The 7,303-nt window shown below is 33.3% G+C and overlaps 1 pseudogene across 1 annotated transcript; it reads right to left on the reverse strand.

Moving 5' to 3' along the window:
* Positions 1-898: 898 nt before the first annotated feature.
* On the reverse strand, positions 899-1,834 carry LOC311606842 (olfactory receptor 5W2-like; annotated as a pseudogene). The gene has a single exon. The product of its transcript is annotated as an olfactory receptor 5W2-like (transcript).
* Between the last annotated feature and the right edge of the window lie 5,469 nt (positions 1,835-7,303).

A 7,303-nucleotide genomic window follows, 5' to 3' on the forward strand; every position in this document is an offset into this window, starting at 1 on the left:
AATTTGCACAATGCTTTAAGGGTATGATGATAAGAACAGAATTTAATAGGCAAAGAGAATAAGAGAAAAATATGTTTGAGTATCAAATATCATTATGCCAGATTGAGAATGGTAAGGAAGGAAAGGAACAACATTGCACTAAATGACATATTTGATAACTTATGATTCATGCACACATGTCTCTAACCATGGCTCAATTCACTATTTTTCTTACTTTAATGTAGTTCCGTTTGTTTATTTTCTATCTTGTTTGGACTGATACTTTTAAGCAGTCTTATAATTGCAAGCCCTATGATGAAATCATATATATCATGATACATATATATGGACATAAATACACACACAAACATTATATACATATATATATATACTTATATATGTGGTGTTCTGATTCTTACACAAGATTATTCTGTACATTGAATATAAAGACTCTTCTCAGTATTATTATAAAACGATTATTGAAGAAAATACTACTGTTTCCTAAAATTTATAAATGTTCTCAGTATATATTTAATAACAATGTCTTTCATTTGAATAAAAGGTTCATCTTTAATAACTACAGGTTCCTATGAGATTCCATAAAAAGAAGTAAAATATAAAAATGCAACCAGTAAATTAAAGAAAGACTACTGCACTTAAAATTAAATAAAAGAATAAATACAAATCTTTATACAACTGAAATAATTAGGAAAATGTCTGCAGATATGTATCACATACAAATTAATGAGAAACAATGAAACATGAACTATTTGTATATCCACAATATCTTATCTCTAAAATTTAGAGGAAATGTGTATTTTTATCCATTAAATTAAATGACAGAGCTTTGCTATATTTCATGTGATATAATTCTATACCAATCCCTATAATAATGTGCATGTATACCAAAATTATATAATTATTTAAATGACCATTTATTTCTCAGTTTATACAGGGTTTCTTTCACATCCTTGTTCCTCAGGCTGTAAATCAGAGGGTTGAGCATGGGAATCACCAGGGTGTAAAACAGTGAAGTTATTTTGTCTTGATCTAGGGAGTAGGAAGAACTTGGCCGGAAATACATAAAGAGCAGAGTTCCCTGAAAAATGGCAACTGCAGTCAGGTGGGAGGCACAGGTGGAGAAAGCTTTGACCCTACCCTCAGCAGAGCAGATCTTCAGGACTGAGGTGATGATGTAACAGTAAGAGACAAGGAGTCCCGAAATGGCGCACAGCTCAACAAACCCAGAAAACACAAATATTGCTAGTTAACTGGCATATGTATCTGAGCATGACAGTGACATGATAGGGGGGAAATCACAGAAGAAATGATTAATCTCATTTGACCTACAAAAACATAACCCAAAGGCTGTTATAGTATTCATCAGAGTATCTGTGATTCCTATCACATACACTCCGGCCAGGAGTTGGTAGCAAAATCCCCTGGACATGTCTGCAGCATACTTCAGGGGATTGCTGATGGCCTTGTAGCGATCAAAGGCCATCACTGCCAGCAGCACACACTCAGCGTCTATAAAGATACAGAACGTGAATAATTGCAAGGCACAGCCAAAAAAAGATATAGATTTTTGTTTCGCCATTAGGTCCACCAGCATCTTTGGTCCAACTGCCGTGGAATAGCAGAGGTCAGAGAAAGAGAGGTGGCTGAGGAAGAAGTACATTGGTGTGTGAAGCTGGGGATCCATCCTGATCAAAACGATCATCCCAAGATTGGCGACAAGAATAATGATGTAGATGAGAAGAAACATGATGAAGAGCACTACTTCCATGACAGGATTACTGGTAATTCCCAGTAAAAGAAACTCTGTGACTGAGGAGCAGTTTTTTTTGTCCATTTTTCTTTATTGCTTGTCTTAACTGTTGCAAAATGCATTAAAAACAGACTGGGATTGTTTTATCTAGACAAAAAATTATTATCAGTACTTAGTCTTTAATTTCATTATGTGAAAATATTTTCGCTATTCATAAACAATCCAGAAACAAATCCAATTTCAGTGGTCCATTGACCAAAACTTCCCTCAAATACCTAAGGTGGACAGTTTTATACTTAATATAATAACCATAATTAATAATAGATTTAGAATATTATTATTAAGGTTAAAATGCAGGCTCCTAGCAATAAGTCTTTATAAAGAAAAGTGATTAAGACAGTGTTACAAAATGTCTTTATACCATTGGTTTGTAAACAACCTGAAAATTCCTGAAAACAGCGGCTTCTGACAAACACACTTTCTGTCTCTTTTATTTATCTTTGTTTTTATAGGTCTTTGTCCAAAAATGCTTGTTCATGTTCATTGATAAGCAAATCTGCTTCTGTATACGGAATTCTTTCAGGATGTAAATTCCATGGCCTTGATTGTACATGGATATGTATTTGTAATGCTTTTATTTACTTTAGCAAATATGGAAAAATAAAATTGCATATGCTTATAATATCAGTTAAACAATCACATATAAAATGATTTTTATTACTAATTAAACGACTGAAACTTTTACAATATTAAAGAAGTAGGAAATGAAGGCAGTCAAATTAGCACAAATACAGCAAAAATCAACACTGGCCACTGGAGTTTAAAGTGTGAATTACATCGTGCATCAAAGCAGTGTAATCTTTCCTAGATTTTTCCAGCAGAATCATGATATAATCAAGCATAAACACCATGAATAAAAACACTTTAATATCAGGCTTACCAGTCATTCACAAAAGAAAACATTCTGGAAATGAAGAAAAGGTCTTTTTATTCATTCTTTTTTGTTCTTGGTTTAAATCATCAGAAAATTATCAGTGCTGTGTTATGATAGAGTTTTATTCTGAAGAGAGGAAGTTCTTACCCATAAATCAAGATATAATCCCATTGTTATGTAGTTTAATAAGGATATGAACTAAAATGGAGAACCAGCACTGGTAAGGGCATTTTTGTGTACTTGACAAAAACTCCTGTTGTAGAAGTTTGACTCATATTGAGATTTAATGAAGATATCATCTATTATTTTTCTGACGAGTCTAAGTCTCTGCTACATACCATCAGTAAATGTATTTGAATGAAATAGAAACTCATCCAAATGTATTATGATAAGAAATATCAAATTAATAGACAATCCATACAGAGCCTCCTATGTTCTTATCCAAGAAGATTAGAGTTCCTGCTTTTCAGTACATTACCTTCATTTGTTACATTATTTGCTTAAATTAACTATGAAATACAGCTAACTTCTCAGTTATTAAATGAAAAATTTTGGGGACTGTTAGTAGTTTTATAGCATTTACTAAAAATTAAAAAATTATTTAATATTTGACAACTCCTCTTCAATGGTACATAATTTCTAAACTGCTGTATGTTGTTGTTTTTGTTGTTGTTTCAACTGTGGAGCAATTTTGAATCCAAGAACACTTAAGAGCAAAGAAAACTAAAACTACTGATAATTTATTCTTACAAATTGATTCTCTTTTTAGGAAATGGGAACAGAAAAAAACATCTATCCCATTGCCTGCACCCTGTCTTACAAAGCCAATTTGTGTGTTCATATAATAAGGTGTCTTTGAGTTTCTTTGTTGTTGCAGGAAAAGAGAATGTGGACTGTGCTGTATACTCCCTAAATACTGTGGATGATGTAATATTGGCTTTAGTTGTTATAGATTACTATCCATAATATTGACCATCTATTATCATTCAAATGAAATTACAAGAAATTAATAAATTGTCCATACCACATCATGAGTGCATAGCTTTAAAAAATAATTGCAAACTAATAAAATTTGCCTTAGTAAAAGTAATACTATCACACACATTTACCAAAGTTATACAAGTAAATGAAAGCATTCAATATCACAAACACATAAATATATATGTCTTTGATTATTCACTGGACAGATTTATGTAACTACATAAGCAGACAAGCCATGTACTTTTCCATGGTCGAATACACTGATCAATTTTCAAAAAAATTGCTGGTATTTTTCAATCTTTGCAACTACCCATTCATAAACCTACCTGAGCCCAGAGAACTTTCCTTCTTTACAGGCAAAGTGAGAACAGCCTAAATAATTACATTTATTTTCAACTGGGGCTGCTGGGACACAACTCTCTTGAGGTCAAGCCTTCCTATTTTGCTTTATCCTATTCTGGCATTTAATTAGTTTCCTGGCTCAGTGTTTTCCTGGGAATACTCAACAACTGAATGTCTGGTTGTAATACACACATTTTATGCTTGATACTACTGATCAGTGATAGACACTGACTTAGAATTATAGTGAAACTCATTGAGACTGAAATTTCCCTGACCACAGTGTCTTCCCCAGCCTACTTACTCTTTAATTTATTTGAACACACTTTACCTAATTGTCTGGATATACTGTTATGTTCATATGATATATTCATTTTGGTTTCTCATATATTATTGCACTAATTCTCTCATCTATTGTTATAACCACCAGGTTATGCATGATCAATGAGTCATTAAAAGTGTTTTGTTACATAATATTTGTCATTAACTTTGTAGATATACAGAGATGCTTTTATTTTCAGTTTATTTTATTTTATTCTCTATTTGTAATTTGTTTACTTGAGATCCTGATTGTAGCCCCCTCCTTCATCACTTCTAGTTCCTATTCTCCTTCCCTCATCCATCCCCCCATCTGTACTTAGTTCTCACAAAGGGAGAGCCTTCTTCCCCCAACATCTGACCTCAGGCTATCAAGTCTCATCTAGACTGCCTGTATCCTCTTCCTTTTTGGCCCGGCAAGGTTGCTCAGCCATGGGGAAGTGATGAATGTGTGGGCACCAGAGTCCATGCCAGAAGTAGTACCTACTCCCTGTATCATGCACCCACAGGACACTATGCTGCTTATCCACTACATCTGAGTAAAGGGTCTAGGTCCTCACTATGCCTGGTCCTTGGTTGGTGCATCCGTCACTGCCTCACCCCATCCTATGGCTGGATTTGAAAAGAAAAACTTCTGTATTCTTAAAATGTATTGTTTGTAGCATCTTTCTATGAATTGGAAAATAAAATAAAAAGTTAATTAATTAATTAATTAATTAAAATATTTTCTAAATGCAATATTCACCCTTCCATATTGATGGAATTCCTTGCTCTTGGATTTCAATACATTTTACTAAAGAAAAGAGCTGTTAATTCACCTTCTATTAACCAGAAAATTGCCAATACTCACCCTTGTACAAATGTATGAGGAGTTGAATAAAACTTTTTTTATTTTACTGTATATTGCTGTGAATATGCTATCAAAGATGATATTTTTATTTATTTTAAAACACACATTTATATGGATTGATCTCCAGGCATGTTTGAACGTTCATAATTTACTATATATTTTAACAACTGTATTACATGGAAAGAAAATTTTATGTGAAAATTTACAGAACTCTTCCTGAATAGTGTCTACATCCTGTTTATCTAACTACAAAGTACCTGGTCCTCAGAAATTTCTCATACCATAATGAAGACAAAAACCTTTTCAAATGATGATGATGGTGATGATGGTGATGGTGATGATGGTGATGGTGATGGTTGTGGCGATGGTGATGATGGTGATGGTGATGATGGTGATGATGGTGATGGTGATGGTTGTGGTGATGGTGATGATGGTGATGGTGATGGTGATGGTGATGATGGTGATGGTGATGGTGGTGATGGTGATGGTGGTGATGGTGATGATGGTGATGGTGGTGATGGTGATGGTGATGATGGTGATGGTGATGATGGTGATGGTGATGATGGTGATGGTGATGGTTGTGGTGATGGTGGTACTAGTGATGATAATAGTATTTTGGACAAGATAATGTTTTATTTTGCTTTTAAAATAATAAATAATGGTCTATCTAGTGTTATAGATCTAATATAATGATGTCTTTCAAAGTCCCCTGTTTGTACCAGCAAGTAACCACTGAAGCTTAAAAATTCAAAAAATCAACAGGAATGTGTTTCAGAATAAAATATAACTTCCCATTTTATTTTATATTGAGATTCCAAACAATCATTTATTCCTTCATATTTCCTTATACCTCTCTTAAATGTTCCCCAAAATAAGTTACCTCTTAATGTACTATATTATGATGCCATTTCCTGTTTTGATATTTTATTCTAATTTTAATGTGTAATATATATAAAGAATATATTATATCATATTTACATAAATTGTTCATCTCATATCTTCACCTTATATTCATCCATGACTATATCCTCTAATTTTCCTAGTTTTGATAGCACATCAAGTTACATTTATGCTGCTTGTATATTTTTTTGGTTTGTGGACATACCCTGGATGACAGCTGACTATTCTCTAGGATCCATCAACTGTCTCTCTCACCTCAGCTAGTACAAATTCTGCATGAAAACTTCCTTGCTCTCCTCTGGAGTGTTTAATGACTTGCTCTTGGGCAAACAAGCACAACTGCTGTGAGGTAATGATGCCAGGAGTCTGTGTAGATTCAATATATATTGATTACTCCAGTCTGCTCCCAGCCTCTAGCCTCAGTCTCCCCTCTGACTCTTTCATGATATCCCTTGATCCTTGCATGGAACAGTTGAATATTCATGTCACATTTATGGTGAATAATTTTAGTATGTGTTGACTTTAATCTAATAATGGGATGACTTTATATTTTACTAAAATTCCACTAAAAAGTGTTTTTACAAAAATGAAACAAAACTTATAAGGATAAGTCACGTTACCTGGAAAACAGTTTCATGTATTTACAAAGTCTTCGCAGGTGATATGAGGGAAAAACAACCCTCTCATAATTATATTTAGTCATTGACCATTTGAGGGAAAGAAGTATAATACAGTTAACTATTTGAAGCTTTTGATTGACATTACAGAAACAAAAAGAGTGAAAAAAATCCTTGGGGAAATACTTCACCTCTCAGTGTTATGTGATGGTGTTTCCAGAGTTAACCTACCATGGAGGCCTTGGTTTTTCTAACTCTTAAGTTCATTAATGGATTCATCCAATAGCTAATAGACTATTAGGGTCCATATGGAACATTCTAGAATGTGGCTCTTGCTTAGAATTGTTGCACCATGACAATTCTGCCTTAATAGACTAATTATAAAATGATGATCAAAGTAATTTATTCCTCTCAAATATTATTCTTGCAGGGTATATTATCACATTAACAAAAATATCATTGCATTCATTTTATACTTAAAAATGAAAGGAGATACAATTATTCTGGAATGAAATATTCTGAAGCAAAGAAAATTAATACCAACAGATAAAGACTTGGAGCTCAGTGCCTTTAGCCTCTATAATGACAATGGCTAAATAATAGCCATCCTACTT

Source organism: Acomys minous (assembly GCF_964271855.1).
Source record: "Acomys minous genome assembly, chromosome: 10".
Lineage (NCBI taxonomy): Eukaryota > Metazoa > Chordata > Mammalia > Rodentia > Muridae > Acomys > Acomys minous.